The sequence below is a fragment of the Phasianus colchicus genome, chromosome 11 (genome assembly GCF_987193195.1).
Source record: "Phasianus colchicus chromosome 11, bPhaCol1.hap1.1, whole genome shotgun sequence".
NCBI lineage: Eukaryota > Metazoa > Chordata > Aves > Galliformes > Phasianidae > Phasianus > Phasianus colchicus.
The window spans coordinates 1,783,644-1,796,229 of NC_143446.1; the positions used below are offsets into that span (position 1 = coordinate 1,783,644).

Sequence of the window (12,586 nt, forward strand, 5' to 3'; positions counted from 1 at the left end):
TTGTGACAGAAAATGCCTCCAGGCAGAGTGAAGTACAGAGACTTCTGGATTTTGCTTGGGCCAGGAAGTAAAACAGCACTTTGCTTTCCCAGCTGTGTGACTTCTAGCACCGTTAGCACTGCATGCAACTAACAGGATGAGCTTCATCTACCACCCTGACACCTCCCTTCAGTGCCACTGCAAGCCCCTCACACTGCTGCAACACCCTCCAAGGAACGCTGCCACTGCCCCACTCCTCCCTGCTGACCTGTGAAGAATGCAACTTTTTGAACTGCATGCTTGGAACACACATTCAAACATCATAAAAAACTCTTTCAAAGTCAAAGCTTAAGGGTTTGTAGTTGTTGTTGCTTTAGGCATTTGGCAGTACCTGCAAACAGAGCCGGCCCATAGTGCAGGCCAAAAGGCCAGGTTACAATCTGCACACCTTCAACACGTCTAAGATTTGGCAGCCAACTTAGAAATGCATTTTTCAAATGAACAGTCCAAGTCAACCAGCTTCTGGATTACGGGATCCACGTTAACGGGGCAAAAGCAACGTGCCTTCTCCTTCTTGATATATTGCTTGCTAGAATGTAATAGCACTCCTGTAGTATAAGGATGAACATTTTCACAATAGGTTATTTATGAATGTAATATGGCACATAAATATGCAAAGAAAAAAAAAGGAAAGAACAACTCTTCTGGTCAAGTTTGTAGGGATAGACAACTAAAGGAAACTGTTCAGACATCCCTCCCCATCTCCAGCTATCCCAGCTGAACACAAGTTACAAGAGTGCTAAGTCCATAAAGCATGGTAACACTGAAATGGTGAAGAAAAAGCTCAGCTGCTGCCCTTCCGTGTCGCACAAAGGCCCAGGGACTGAGAGAACACGCTCACACTTTGCATTCTTTCACCTATATCCATCCTGTGACTCCAACTTCTGGCTGCACCAAACATGCTGCAGGCACTCACCACAGTTTTCACCATCTGCACTACTGTTGCCTCTCCAACAGGAGAAGGTTCTGCTCACTGACATTTCAGCATGACTTTCTTGCAGATTATCTAGTCAAGAATTCAGTAGATTAAAAAAAATTAAATTGTTTAGTGTGAAAATTTGCAAGATCTCCAACCACGACCTTGGATAAAAGCAAGACATACAATGCTGCAATTCCAATTTTTTGCAAAATAAATTGCATCCGAGAGACACGGTCAGCATAGGAACATGGCTTCTGGAGTGACACCAAGGCAGAGTCTAACAGCAATCTGTGAAAAGACTGTGAAAAAACAAACCAAAAAACTTCTCCAGCCTCTTTCTGAAGAAAGCAAAGCCCCCTTTTCTCAGTTACTCCCTTAATTATCTCCTCATCTCATTAACACACGGGCATGAAGGATGTAAATTCTTGCTGTAAATTCTAAGCTAAAGAAAAAAATAAATCTCTTAGAAACTTCATTATACATTGGAAAGTCCTAAAAGAACATTCAAGGCAAACTACAAGTGTCAGGACTGCCAACCAAGGACATCCTACAGTGAGGTCCTCAGTATGGATCTGCGTTCAGGCCACCACAACAGCACAGACAAGCAGACAATACACACAGAGCATTACCCACATGTCTCTGAGCAAGCAACAGGCACACAGCTTACCCCAGCTACACAACACATCAGGAGTCGCACAGCAGCAGAACAATCCAGCTTGACCTGTGATATCCCCTCAGAGTCCCACATACAGCTCCAGCTGGGGCCCCATCCCCAAGTCTCAGCTTTGAACAACTCGGAAAGTAGAGAGACTGAGGTACTGCAAAGTGCATCTTCTTTGGTTTTTGTAGCTTCACAAAGCTCCTTAACAAATTACTTTGAGATTTAGTGGTTAAGCAATTCATAAGTGATATTAAGCTCATTTTCTAAAGTAAGTCTCTGATCAGAAGATCATAGGCACACTCTTCTTCATTTTCTTACTGCAATCTCATCCATGAGGATGTCAAACAAGGACTAAAGGCCAGAAGAAACAACACCCAAAGCACAGCAACGCAGAGGGCAGGCTGGCCCTTTGAAGCTGCCTTTAACTTCTACAGATTAGGCAACAGCATGCTCTTAGTAAGTAAAACAAAATTAAAGGCAGCACAACAAGCACACACTCTTCCATTTTGGTCTGCCCGGGACACCTTGCCTAGCACAAGAACTTTCAATTGCACGTGTCTGACAGCGTTATTTGGGCTTCTAAGATGAGGCCTCGATATGGCTGTCTTTCCTTTGAGGAGTTTGAATGCTCACACAATGTGTCAAGATAGTGACTGAGAAGCGCTGAGCGTACAGAGCTTGGAGAGCTCTAATTGAAAGCAGAGCTCAACAGCCCCACAGCTCGGGTAAAGCAAACAAACCCAACACCCCTTCACTGAGACTCAGTGAACTTTTTCTGGTACTAGGATCAACTTACAGGAAAGTAGCGCCAGAAGCAGCAAGGAAATCAACTTCCAGGAAGAAATGACCTAAACCATAATACAAGTAGGGAATCTCTCATCTCCACTAGAAATTCTGCATAAATCCTTCCCTTGACAAACACTACCTACCTCAGGTCACTACAAAGAGTGCTGACAAGAAAGACCAGCATTTTTGTACCAACCAGAGGAAGCCCAGCTCCTTGATGCCCTCGTAATTTCTCATCATTTATTTCATGTGCAAAGGGACAAGGTTTTTTTAATGGATATTTAAGAGTCTGAAATAATTTTACAAGTTAAATCTAACAGTCAAGCTGAACTTCGCTCTAACAGCAGCAGAATTTGTATCCACTTAAGTGGATAATCTCTCTAAGTGTTTACAGTGATTGTGTTTACAGAAGCTTTATTTGACTGCATCAGTGCAAAATGTGACAAAGTAGAATGCCATGTGAGCTCAGACAAGGCTGGGCTGTGATAAGCTGACTCCGTTTGGATTTGGCAAAGCTGCTGAAGCGTACCGATAATAAGGTTATCCAATTTAACTAGATATATTCTAGCCTAAGCATTTTAAATACCTACAGAAGGCCTTAGTTTCTTCAGGGAGAAGATGGGGATTAATTGGTAACCACACAAAAGAACATAAAATACTAGGTCATTCTGAGGAAAAAAATTAGTCATGAAAATAAAAACCTTCTTTTGATGCAGCATTAAGTATTTAACCAAAACCTGCAGCACTGGGAAGTGCTGGAAAAGCCCAACCACAGCTTGGGGAAATGATGCTCCATCATCCAAGAAGAATTCTCAACCTGACTTCAGTTCTCAGCACTGACTTACACTTCTCACAATTTAAAAATCTATATTTAACATAATCTCTACCATATTCAGAAAGGCAGTGATTTACACATTAGAATATGAGTAACTGCCATAAACATACATTTTACTTGCATTCCATTTATGTTCACTAAATGCACAACGCACTACTGTGCTTCAGTTAAGCAGTACTTTGAATCTAGTACATCATTTTAATAATATATACTTGAACAGATATGCTTGACCCTCAGAGGGTCTGGTCAGAAGAACAAACATACAAAGCCAGCACTGCTGGGACTGTTAAACTGCCAACAGCTCTTGAAACACTAAGAACACTTACTGTAATGTGATGATGGAGAGCATTTTCTTCTGGCGTGAGCTCTGTGAAAAACAGCAATGATTTTGCATTCAAAATCAAAATGCAGATCTGAGAAAATGAACATACTGCTGCAAGAAGACACTGGCTTTCAGCCTGGAAATTAGGTTTACATACAGCAAAGCTCTGAAGACACAAAGACTGGGCTCACAGTTACTAAGCAGTAAGACAAGAAGGAAATAAGGAACAGAACAATACACACGGAGGAGATTTAAACTAAAAACAGATTCAGCTCACAAGAGCTCCTTTGATTTGCCCTTTTCTCCAGCTAGGAGATGCAATAAAAAAGGAAAGAATGTGACATAAGCACAGACCAGACAGCCATAAAGGGTTGGCCTGCTCTGGCTTCACTCTGCATTCCTTCAATACATATCTATATAAAATTCCAAGCAAATAAACATTTCTCTTTGCCTCAGCTGCCACCCACTGGAAAAGGAAAGCAACATTAATCCCAATTTGCAATAGCCTAAAATAGGTCAGAAAAACAGCCTGACAGACACCACTAGTATAGCCTGCACTAAATTTCTGGAGATGCCCTGAAAATTTTAGCAGCACCGCTAGGAATGGGAAAACTTGCAAATTAAACTAAAGCAGAAAACAGCAGCAAGGAGGAGCAGCAGTTCTCCCTGCCCCAGCAGGCAGGTGTTTCAGTTCCAGTACCAAGGTTTCAGAAAAGAGCTGGATTTTGCAAGGCTGAAGTGAGAGGGCAGAGGGGCTGGCAGCATCACTCTGACAAACATGGTCCAACAAGGACAGGTGGCATCATGCAGCCCAGCAGCTCTCCTCACTGTGCTGCTCCTGCTGCAGCCAGCTCCATCACTACACTCACACTGCTGCTCCTGCCTTAATACAGTGATCCACCAACTTCTGTGTGTAGATGGCAGTGGCACTGCTGCTTCCCAGTAGCAGCATCAGCCCTCATTTCCCCTGTGATGGGTGGCTTCAGCGGGCTCATGGGGTGCCTGCTGGGAAGCAAGTTGGTGGTGCAGGTCCAGCAGCTTCACCTTTTAAGTAACAACACAATCTGAGAAAGCTTGTTGGAAAAAAACAGTATGAACTCCTGGCTGCCACAGAGCATTATCATCCACTTTAAGTGAAGCTTACTCTAATCTTTGGTGTATATGTTTAGTCTAGCTGAAGTACTAAACTGGAATAGCAATAGCATAATATTTGCATGCAGAAGCATGCATGTCAGATGCAATGCCAGCATTATAACTGCATGCTGAACTTTGAGGGTGACAACGAAAGTCACTCTCAGCGTGAAACAGACTTTCCTGCAGACGTGCATTCTGGTGAGCCTGCACAGAGGCTGTGATGGCACAGCTACAGAAGTCAGCGACCATGGCTGAGAACAGCAGGCAAGCCACCATGCATGATGAGAAACGTTCTGACTTCCTGGAGAAAAAAAAAAAACAAAAATCAACCTCTGATCAAATCTCTGAGACCAAATAAGTGGGGACAATCAGATTCCCAGAGACTCCTCCACACTTTTCTCAAGTGTATATCCAGTGAAGCAAATTTTGCTAACAGATGAACTGAAAGGTAACAATGATTCTAGATTCCCTCACTGTAAGGGCCTGAGGAAACTGCAGAAAACAAAACAGATTAAGGGCCTAATGCAAGTCCTGTGGGGATTAGCAGGAATATCTGCTAATTCTTTGGTCCAAATCTCACATTTCTGCAAAAAGGCCCAGGAAAAAAAAAATCTACTGGGAGAGAATTATCTAATAACATTCCTTCTATCAATAGTGAGGAACACAAGTGAATGTAATATGAGAGAGTTCTTACAATTTCCTGACAGATAGACCCGCTGTGGATATTTGCCCACAAATTCTGATGGCCACTGCAGCATTCCCAAGTCATTAGTAAGAATATCTGAGTTCACTGGAGGCCACAGGCGTTGGCCAACACATGCTCAAGAGAGCAGCTGTTGAGCAATTCACAGCTCAGCAAGGACACAGCATTAATGGACCAGCACCCTGGATGTAAGCAACAATCACTGTTATCACTCAGTGAGCAGAAGCAGCAGCTTATTCAAAAAAGAAAAATCTATCAGTATCGAAAGCATCTATTATAAATCTACTCCTTCCATGCAGAGACACTTGTAGGACTGAAGGTTTCAGATCCTGCTGCAAGATTATTGATTGATTTAATCCAGAGCAGAAACAGTTAATTACTAAAACCAGAAGTTCTAGCAGCGCCTACTTGATGCAAGATGACCATCTGTGCTCACTTACAGGGATGTACACTAAACACAGTTTTCAAAGTAAGCAGGACTAAATCTTACCTTTACAAGAGCTTTCAGGAGTACAATCTCACAAACAGTGCATTCCTTTGCAAGAGAAGTATTGAGTTCTGCAGTCCAACAGGCACTAACAACATCAGTGAAGGTACCTAACGCTCCTTCCTTTGGTCATTTTGTCATGCCAGCAAAACGTGAAATCACCCAGAGATATTACAAATTGCAGCATACAGATCTTGAGATAAGATCTACAGGGCAGCCAATGTCATATCACAAACGCAACAACCATCCAAAGTTACTGCACTGTGCCTGTTCATACTCGTTTTCCAGCACAATACAACACAACAAGCACTTAATGGCCCCTACTAGCTGCTGGCTGGACCATACTTTCTAAATTCTTACCAAATATTTTATGCAGAAGACAATTAGAGGAGAATTTTCTTCTAAGGGAGAGTTACAGGATTCCTCCTTTGCTGGAAAAAGAAGCAAATTCAACCTCTGCTCAGAAAAGCACAGCTCACAACAGCCATCAAACACGTTAGCAACAGCTTAGCTGCATTGCTTTTGGACTCACTGGGGAATTTCCCAGAAAAAGGCACTCTGCAGAAGCCAAGCTCAACACTGAGCCTGTCTGCTAAGACATTTTGGATTAGCTTTTCAAGATCCACCTACATCTTCTAGAATCTACATCTACAAATTGAAGAAAGCCTCCCAGACTTCATTACCTGAAGGGTAAACCTGAGAAGCAGCCAGGAATACTTCTTCCCATAAGCTGTGTCTAATATTTAGTATTAAAACATGAAGGAAATTAGTACAAAGTAGCACTAACCAAACACTTGGACTTCAGGAATTCCTTAGAGAAACCATGGCAAAGCCTGAACTGTACTTCTGAAAAGAAATCAGAGAATCTGAGGAAGAATCAAATGCACAGATGAGGATTTCAGTAGATTTCTAGTAAATAGACATTGATGACGGGGAGAGGGGGAATAAATAAATAATTTGAATGCTCCAAAGGTAGCTTGACATTTGAGTACTAAAAGCCATGCCATTTTCTTTGTCACCTCATCATTACAGAGCCGCCATCCAACAAAGCTGAGCTGACAGAGCTCTGGGCTGAGCAGCACTACAACTTCATGGCTCAGGGATGGGGAACAGAGCAGGGGCCGAGGCTTACATTTACTGCAAATGTTTCAGGATATGTGGTACTTACAGCGAGTAGCTGGGTTTTAACCACGCCTGTTAACACCCAAGTGGGCAGCACCTTAGAATTCTGGGGAATACAAAGAGGTGCTGCTTTTTATTGTTTAGGCAGATCTGAAGGATTGCTCGTCAGGAAACAGCAAGTGCACATCTCCCTCCTTTAGAAGTCACCCATAAGCTTTTCCTGATAGAAGATTACATTCAACAGTAAAAAAAAAAAAAAAAAAAAAAAAAAAGCAGAAAAAAATGAGAGGATACCACAAGAAATACTCAGCAGTTTCATTCATACCCTTTTTTTTTTTTGCTGGAAACATATCTTCAGATAATGTATTTTATGGGCTTTGTTGTGCAGCTATTGATACACATCTGCCCCACATCATCTCCTTCTTGCAGTCAGAAACAGGCAAATCTATCATCATTCAGAAAACAGCAACAGCTAATTTAACAGTTTCAAAATGCAACTTACTGTGTGGATGGCAGGGCACCTTTCTGTCACTGAAAGGTTGACATACTGCTCCATTTGCATTCATTTTCAATAAAGAAAAAAGCAACTATGAAAAGAAGTAAATCAGAAAGATGCAGCTGTACACACGGTGTTTCCACTGTCCATATCAGTGGTACTTCTAGCAGCAGAGTCTGGTCCAGAACAGAACAGAAATATGTGTTACACCACTCTTGCAAAGGCCAGATTTGTGATGTCCTTGGTACTCGTATGCCAGATCCCTCATTTCTTAACCCTTCCTGGTGACTCTGAGAACAGAGCAGGACGTCGGAGCAGTCGGCACAATCCAGGCAGCACTATGGGGTTAGTGGCTGCAGGCTACTTCCTACAGAGCAGACTTCCACAAGATTATTCAACAAATACCATACAAAGATCATGAAGCAACTCTGGCTTGGAGAGGTAATGTCTCAGCAACAAAGCACAAAAACTCTCCTCAAGGCAGTTAAAAATAACTTTCAGATGAGAGCCTAACACAAGTCACTTCGGCATTATTTCTACCAGGGCCACAGAGAGCTCCCACAGCTCATTTCTTCATTTGCATCTTTGCAATGCACAGTCAAGTGGATGCGAGGAGATTAATTTTCCTGCACTGCCCAAAGAGCTGTGAAGGGGAAGAGGCAGTTTTCTTCCCTTCCCTGCTCATTCCTTTGATTCAATGTACAGCTTGACAGAATCAAATTCTGCACCGATATCACAGAGGTAAAGAAGGAGTCAGCGAAGGCTGAGAAGTTTTGTTGTGGAGCAGAGAAAGCAGCTATAACAACAGCTGGAACACAAACAGATCTGATGTTTATTAGACACCTTTTGGCTAGAACTTGACAATCAGGATGGAGACATAAACAACTCTAGAGCAAAAAAATCCCAAGACCTTTCTCATCAATGGATGATTAAATGAGGAATTAGGTTCCCAGTGAAGCCAGTCAGTCCTCAGACTCTGCTGGTAAATCCCCTGTCATCTCTGTCATTCAGCCCTGACTCATATGCGATAGCCATTTCAGTCTCTAGCCTATTCTTTCTTCCCTCCATTTGTTTTATGGTAGGTTACATATGTACTTTATACATTTAATGAAGGGGATGGCAGACTACAGATGCATTATGTATTTTGACTGCAGCACTGAGACACACCTGAGTTAGCCTTAGGGAACTTAAATACCTGGGTCAGTGAACCCAATACTGGCAACACACCTCAGTGCTGGCCAACACCTGGGAAGTACTCACACCGCACAGCAGCACCGAGGCTTGTGTTGCTGCAGTTTGCTGGACAGAAGTTCACTGTGGTGCAGCCAGACGTGCTGCAGTCCCGGTCCTGGTGGCAGTGCTGTGGAGTGTAGGCTGGTGTAGGGGCTCCTCCGGGCAGGAGCAGCAGCCAGAGCCGAGCAACATGGCCTGGGGTGGAGGAGCAAAGCGACAGGACACCAGAGGCCTTCCAACAGAAACCAGGATGGATGGTGAATGGTAACTGCTAGGCCCCAAAGTACTCAATTTGAGATGAGCTTTAATTCTGATAACTTCAAATGTTAGAAGAAGCCTCTGGGACCTGAAAACCTGTACACTTCTCCTAGGAAAGCAGTTATTTCAAGCGATGTTATCTTTCCAGGTTTTACTGACATTTCCTTGAACGGTACAGTATCAAATAATTGAATTTTCTTTGAAAGACTCTTCTAAAGGTCTCTCTTTAACCAAAGCAGCTACAGAACTTCAGAAGTTCTCTACTTCAGAAGTAATTTCTAGTTTAAAAATACTTCCTTCTTTACGCAGTACCTTTTAAACTAGCCATGTGATCAGAAAGCTCTGTCTGTCCTGTCACATTCTTCCACGGCTCCACCCAATAAGGACATCATAACCCACCTCTCATCAGGCATATCTGCACAGAAGGATCACAATTATGTACAGATGGAAAAAAGTTTGAGAAATGTTCAGAACAATCTGAGCATCTTCCTGATCACACAGACTGAGGGACACAGAAGTACCTTACCGCAAACTCAGCACCTGCAATACATTACAGCCATGTAACAGTACAGGTTCTTATACCTCTGTGTCAGTCACTGAGTGGCAGCAATTCCTTTCTACCTATGTCTGAATTATGAGATGTAGGATAAAAATTTCCAAGTATTGCTGACTTGTAATTTGTTTATCACACCTCTCAACTCTCTGAAGTTTAGCATGACACGCAAACACACAAACGATGCCCACTGAAATACTTCTGCATGTGCCTCACTTCTTAAATGATCATTTTCAAAAGCTACACATTTTGTTCTGATACGCACACTCCTTCACTAGTTTGCTATATTCAATTTTACAAAGAGATGGCTGAAAAAACAGTAGAACATCTTATAATTACTGAAAGTAAATATATTTACTAAATGGATCAAAATTGAAGTAGCCAGCATTAAGTGATCCTTAACCTAAAGCACATAGCTACATTTTTAAAACAGATCTTTGCTATGAAACCCACAAACAACCCTAATTCATGCGTTGCAGCCTCTTACATTTCATTCCTTCCTCCAAATTCCCATAGCAGCACCACAGGATAACTGAAAACCGGCAGTCCAACAATTAAATATAAACTCTAATCTCTGTAAAGCAGTCCTTCTCAGGAACAAAAAGAAATTGGAAATGCTGCATATAGGCTCTTCTGATTACTGCTCAAACTCTCTTGTTCAGAAGGCTGTATCGGCTGTGCTGGGTTACACTCCCTGTGTGATCGATACAACACTGCACAGCATTATCAGACAGAGGGTAGGAGAGCAGGACAGGCTGCTTCCTGGCTTATTGCAGTGGTAACAGACGGAGTGTGCGAGACGAGGCCAAGGTCCAAACGAGATCTGACAGCCGGACACACAAGAGCACCCAGAATTCTGACACACGCTATTCAAAGAGATGTTTATGAGTTTCAGTCCTGACTTTAAACTCACCCATAAGGCCAGGAAAAAGTGCAAGCACTGCTCACCCACACCTGCAGTCCGCGTGAGTCCGGCTCTGCTCCCGCAGCTGCCCAGACCCGGGGGCACACGGCGTGTCTGTTCCACCGCTGCGGGGTGCAGCAGCGCACAGCCGGCTCAGCAGAGCCACGCACCCCTCGCTGCGGTGCTTCATACACTAATGAGCGCGGGGAATTCCCCAGCGAAGAGCTGAGGATGGGTTTCTGAGAGGTGCACGCCCGGCATGCAGGGAGCGGGCAGCGCTGCTCCCATTGTCTGCCTGCAGCCAGCCGAAAACCGAGCGCAGGGAGGACGGGGCATTACCTGATCACACCCACCGACAGAAACCGAGCATCGGCACGCACGGGTGGGAAGAGAAGGAAAAAAAATAAAGTATTAAGAAAAGAGTACGAAGTTGGCGTTACCCGTCTCGGCGACCCGGGAACGAGCCAAGCCCGCGTCCCAGCGAGGGCAGAGGGCACACGGAGCTCCTTACCCCTCGGCTCCTCGCTCGGGACGCAGAGCCGGGCCGCTCGCTGCCGGACCTGCCCGCCCCGCTTGGCGGAGGACCCGGCCCCATCCCGGCACCGCCGCGGCTCGGCTCCCCGAACCGGACAAAGCTCCCGGGCCCGAGCTCGGCCCGCAGCCCCAGCACGGAGGCGCCCCGCCGAGAAGTTCCGCCGCCGCCGCCGCCGCGCCCCCCGGGCCGCCCTCCCCTCGCGGCGGGCCCGGCCGCAGCCCCTCTCCCCGCCGGGAGCCCCACGGAAGCCGGATCCCGTCTCGCTTCCTCGTTCACCCCGCGCCGGGCGGGGCGGGGAGCGCGGACTGCGGAGCGGGACGGTGCCGCCGCGCGGGGATCCAGGTGCCGGCACTCACCGCTCCGCGGAGCCGCCGCCGAGTTCCGGGCGCGATCCCGGCGGAGTCCGAGACAGAAACTGAGCCGCGCAGCAGCGCCCGCCGCCGCGGCCCGGCGCTCCCCGCCCCGCGCTCCGCCCACGGGGTGCAGCTGCGGCCTCGCGCTCACCTGCGGCCGCCGAGCTGCGCTCCGCCCCGGAGGTGCTGAGAGCCGGCCGGCTGCGCCCCGCTCCTCCGCCCTGCCCTCCCGCTCCTCCGCCCTGCCCTCCCGCTCTGCCCGCTTCAGCCTCCGCCCCTCGCGCAGCGCGGTGCCTCGGCCGCGCCCGGAGCGGTGCTGCCGACGCCGGGCCGCGCCTGAGGCGAGGGAAGGGCTTTCCTGGGCCCGGGCGTGAGGCGCGTGCGGCGCTGAGGAGCCGCAGCCCGGCCGCGTCGCGCCCCTGCCCTGCAGGGAGTGGCTTTCAAGTTTCCTCACCGCTTTGCCGCACTTCCTCTTCCAGGCTCTCATTTGAAGTAGTGTTTTGGTGGCTGAGAGCCGCGGGTGTCGTTAGAGCGGCAGGGACGAAGCCGGGCGGGCTGCCTGCGTGGCAGGTGAGGTGTGAAGGGTTGGGCTGCGGCACGGAGCGCGTGGAGCAAAAGGAGGAGAGAAGCACGGAATGACGGCGTGCCCCGAGTTGGAAGGGAGCGTGAGGGTCGTGGATTCCAAGTCCCGGCTCCGCACGAGACCCTCCAGAAACGAGGCCGTGTGTCTGAGTGTCGTACGGATGGTTCTTAGCTCAGAGCCATGAGCACGAGGGAGCAGTTCCACACCCACCGCCCTCTGCTGCAGAGCCTTTTCCTGATACCCAGCCTGAACGTCTTCTGCCCACAGCACACTTTTGTCATCGTTTTCTAACTCATCCTGGTAATCCTATTACTAAGTCAAGTGTAATTACTCTGACATATTCATCCGAAGTGATGTCATTCTGCTCCAGCAGAAGGCAGTGCTGAAACTCCCGACTTTTTTCTAGCACGACAGTAATGGCAGGTGTTTTTTCAGGTGGGTGCCAGGGTGCTGCTGAGGGCTGTGACCGACCGTCACAAGGCTGCAGACATCTCTGGAAAGCCAGGTCCCGCCTGCGTGGTGTCCAGCCTCTTCCCTGAAGGTTTCACTTCGTACTCACAAGGTGATGTGGGAGTTCCTCGGTTTTCTGACAGCAAATCTCAATGGCTATAATGAGTATATAAATCAGCCTTCTTGACATATTTATTTATTTTATATATGCAG

At 46.6% G+C, this 12,586-nt stretch overlaps 1 protein-coding gene across 5 annotated transcripts in view; it reads right to left on the bottom strand.

Moving 5' to 3' along the window:
* PRKCD (protein kinase C delta) overlaps nucleotides 1-12,185 on the bottom strand; it is a 62,306-nt gene extending 50,121 nt beyond the window's left edge. For 2 of the 5 annotated variants that reach the window (XM_031598583.2, XM_031598581.2), the window contains exon 1: nucleotides 11,344-11,478. The gene's annotated coding sequence lies outside the window, so the exon portion shown is untranslated. The other 3 variants (XM_090147902.1, XM_031598582.2, XM_090147903.1) reach the window with 3 other exon arrangements.
* Nucleotides 12,186-12,586: the final 401 nt, after the last annotated feature.